The sequence below is a fragment of the Diuraphis noxia genome, unplaced genomic scaffold, assembly GCF_037042655.1.
Source record: "Diuraphis noxia isolate RWA-SAM2 unplaced genomic scaffold, SU_Dnox_SAM2 contig0002, whole genome shotgun sequence".
Classification (NCBI taxonomy): Eukaryota; Metazoa; Arthropoda; class Insecta; order Hemiptera; family Aphididae; genus Diuraphis; species Diuraphis noxia.
The window spans coordinates 38,332,669-38,337,579 of NW_028301712.1; the positions used below are offsets into that span (position 1 = coordinate 38,332,669).

General features: G+C 29.7%; 1 pseudogene; it reads left to right on the forward strand.

Annotated features, from left to right (window-relative positions):
* The first annotated feature begins 2,881 nt into the window (after window positions 1–2,881).
* Window positions 2,882–4,334, forward strand: LOC149058423 (uncharacterized; annotated as a pseudogene).
* Window positions 4,335–4,911: the final 577 nt, after the last annotated feature.

Below are 4,911 nucleotides of genomic sequence, written 5' to 3' on the forward strand. Positions count from 1 at the left end.
AGTTTGCGAGTTTCTAACGATTTTTATATATTTTGTATTATTATTGCATACGTAATTTTGCATGGATTCTGTGTTGTTTATTTACAAATTATTGCGGATCGTCGTTTAATTGCCACACGATTTATTCCACAAAATAAATAACTAATGTACATTAAATTTTGAAATAAAACTATTTGTTGTCTGACTGTTTGAGATATTTTCGATATTTTGAAAAGATCCGCCGCGACAGTATACTATTATTTTGCGGATATACGTGGAAAAAATAATAAATTGTGTAGTTATATGACGTGGACTATATATACATATGTACACACGTCTTTGTATGGTATTATTTTTATTACTGTGGTTCGTCTACATTACAGCAGTAATGCTCGCAATAATATAAATCTTTGGTTTACTAAAAATAATGATATATACTAATGATGATAAATTTAAAAACATTATTGCACCATATATAATTATTATCAATAAATTATCGGTCCATGCGATAACGTACATATTATGAATAAGTATCACAATAAACAACAGACATTATTATTGTCATCGAAGTGCAGAGCAGGTCATACGATTTCGGTTTAATATTCTGCAATGGGTCATATCGTAAATAGTAATGGAAACGGAAATACAACGTTTAAATAGTATAAAAACTTAAACTTTATTATTATCATTGTATGATGAATTGTTGTTAAAAAAAATTCTAATATAATGTTTTTGTTTTATTTTAAAATTACTTTTAAATTAGTTCTAAGTATTTTTAAATTTTTCAGCATCAACACTACGTATATCATGCTTATAGATACAAAATGTAATATTATACATTTTGTGAAATAGACATACCTACTCGTTTAGGATAACAACCCTGCAATCACCCTGTCTTTTGACCCTAAAATTTAATTTTTTTTTTAAACGTTATAATAAAAATCTTTGGTTACTATAGTTAATTAATTTAATGTATCTTGACGATGAAACAAAATTCTCCACCAATATTACCTTTTAACTGCTTATTAGCTAATAGGCTAATAATCATATATGAGGTGTACCTATATGATACGGACATACGGTAAACTAATCTTTCGAATGGATGAAAATAAATTAAAACGTTCAAAAAGCTTACTATTTTTTAAATATATTTATTATCAAATGCACACGAAATAGTTTGTATAGATTTATATATTTATAATGACTAATATTATGATTTTTTCTATTTATTTATTAAAATTCATTGATGGCAAAAAATAAGATAACGAATATATGAAGAATGCCTCATCTGAGATATAGTACGAAATAATTCTGAAAAATAAAAATAGAATATCTAATTTTAAAAATCAAGGTTCAACTTCAGCTTATATATAGGTATCTATTAATTTTTATTTCCTGACAAATTTGAGTGAGTGTACGTATAATATTTATGATAATTATAAGTTTCCGCTAAAATTTAAAACTATTATTGGTTCCACTATCTGCTAATTTAAAAAAAGGTTTGATTCCCGATTCACCAGTTTAATTCCCGAGATAAAATTATATTATACTTATAAAACATATTTTTGAAGAAAAAGAAAAAAGAAAGTGATTTTTCATTTTATTTAACACGCGTTTTATAAAATCGTTACGGTTCACGGACGTATAAGGATATTATATACTTATATAACATAATAATATATAAGGAATTTTCCGTATAATCATATATCAATCGATAAGATTGAAACTATACAGTACAGACAAGAACATTTTGTATACCATAAAACTATTATTGATCATAAATTATTTTATAAGTGCATAGAACTCAAACTATATTGATCGCATAATATGAAACATTAAGATTAAAGTATCTTTTCCAATAGGTATTGTATTGTATTATATTGCTTAATATTTACAAAGTACTTATGGCGTAAATGAATTTGAGAATTTGTAATTAAATAACCAGACAGTTAGTGCAATAGAATTCATAGAAAGTATAAATGGTAAAAAAAAAATTTAGGTTTTGGAAAAATTTAAATATTATTCTACCATGAACCGATGGAGATGTTACAAAAAAGATAGTTCTGTTAGTTTTTAGTACTTTAATTGACATAAATGACTTTAATGACATAAATCACATTATTAAAAAAAATTTTTTTAAATATTTTTATAGATCACCCAATTATAGGTAGATATTATTTAAAAAAAATTGCTGTTTGAAAACATCCAGACGTTTACACACAGCGCCTAGCTGATTCACCAATTCATGTGCTCAGTACAATTTACTAAATTTAGCCTCAAAATTGCCCATTTCTATTTTCTACAATGCTAAAATAAAATGTACCTACCTCCCTACATACATGATGTATTTTTACATTAAAGTTGTTTGTAATTAGTTGCTTATATAATATGAGTAGTTGGATCATTTGATTATTTAATATACAAGAAAACTCAACACTTTCAATGCATCTAATTATTATGTTTAATATTATTTATTTAAGTAAGTGTAATACCTAGTTAAAAAGCTAACGTGATTTTATCTAAAATACCATGTAGTTTTTTTGTTTCTTCATCTCGTTTATCTTTTAGTTTTCTCCTCATTGAGCCACTTAAGTATTTTTTTGATATTTTAAATTATTAAAATAATAAACAAGTAACAAGTAGGTTATGAATACGATTGACGTTTATCATGTAACTTTGCAAGACAATAAAATCAATAGTAATATTTTTACAATAACAATGGTAATATTAGATGTTGCTATCGGTAATGTTAATTAAGTAAGGTCATCATATTCAGGAAAACCCCATTATACTTTAAAGCCCACCAAAATACCTAAATAAAATCAAAATATTTTTTATTTTCTCAAAATATAATAAAAATGTATATTATTAATTTTGTATGCTTTTGGTTGACCTACTGCAAATGTCACATTTGTCCTTGCATAAATATAGATTTGCTTTCAGAACAAATAGCGGCGATTTAACAATTAAAACACTTCCAGTGGACAATTTAGTTCACGTCACTCAACTTCTGACGGATTTCAAACTGAAGGTGGGCACTGGGCACGCAATATCACATTTCAGTTTGAATAATTCTGATATCGCTATGGCACCCAGAACATTTTGCAATAATGATAAACCCGAAGAAATGGATGACCACGAACCTGGCACGCGACGAGAGACTGGAGGAATGCAATATGGAGGATATTCCTACGAGGGAGAGAATCAAAGCCATGTTGCTCGTGGCTCGACCATTTATGAGCACTTGCTTCGAAGAGTTGTCGATCGAATTCGTGACATCGATTTTCGAGGCAATGATCGATACATCAGCGACGTTATTGTCCCCCGTGGACGTAATGGAGTTTAAGAAGTTGCTAAAGAGCTACAAACTATGTTGCGATAGTTCCCTCCAAAGCTCCAAGTCATCGTTACAGCCCATGGCGACCATGTCCATTGCGTCCACGTCTGCAGACAGTCAAACTCGGCTTGTCGGTGTATATGGTTGCGATCCGTCCTCTATCGCCAACATGGACGACGACGCCTTCGAAGACGCGTTTGGGCGATGCGCCTCACGTCGTCGGACTGGGAAAGCATCGTGCGATATTTTTCTACAGACGGCTGGGAACTCCAACAAATTGACGGCGTCGGTTCCTATGGAGGATTACGTGATGGACGCAATTTTATACAGGTATGTGGTAAAAAGTTATTTGCAATATGTTCGTCATTCGTATCTAAAAGAAGTGTTCATGTCGACCAGGGTTAAAAAATATGGGTCGTCGTATTGCTTTAATGTCAATCATTTAAAAGAATATTAATTTCGGACCACAGAAGTTGACATTTTGTATAACAGACATTTGCCCAGTGTACGAAATTACGAAAATAAATTTCAAATGTTTCAAAATAATAAAAACTATTACGAACCGTTTGAAGCAACTCCGTTTTATATTCATTTTAATGAACTTGTTTATAGCATGTCAGATAAATTAAAAATATACGAAGGTACTAGAAAAATACTTGCGCCGAAAAAATTTCAATTTTGTTTATACCAGCACTATAGGGAAAATACACGTCATAACAGAAAATTGGTGAAATTATGCTATCCGTTATTAAACCAAGCTACTATTGTGACCATATATTCGACCACATGTACGATCCTAATTATATGGATAATATTGACTTTTCGTAAATTTAGAAAGTCGGATCTCGATGGACTCAGAGACATGAAGGAAATGTGAAAATATGCGTCAATGAAATGCCGAACGACGTTCCCAGAGAACTCAGTGCATTTGCAGAACATCAAGACGGCAATGCGAACCACTCTCCCGTTGATGAAGAATTCGGATACGATGAGGGAAGTAATGGCAACAGAAGTTTAATTCACCTTGGAAACGGGAGATGACGGAGTCATTTTTAATTTTGACGGAAATTGTACGCATATAACTTTATATTAACTAAAAATCAGAGCAGAGTTTACATTTGACATTGGCGGAGGTGGGTCGAATTTACATCCAACCTTTTGAATATTATAAATTATTATATTTTCTATTCCCACTTCTTGTGATTCCGGCTCTGACTTATACTCCTTCTTAATAGCATCGTTGTTTTGTAATGAATAATTATTAAGTAATTATTCTTTTAATAAATATTATACATTTCAATCAATTTTCTTATATAAACGTAGATATCGTGGAGCAAATATTTCCGGAAATTTTCTTTCATTGAAGTAATATTTGATGATTAACTTTGAAACAGTTACTAACTATATACTAAGAATAATGCAATTGTATAATATAGCTATTGATAATGTGAAAGCCTAGAAAAGAAAAAATACACTTTATATAGGGAGGACCAATCATATGGTTTCTATCAAACTGTATTTTATTCTTTTAAAGGAACGACTTATTGAAATTTTAATTCAAGTTTTACTTTCATTTGACCATTATTATATAATCA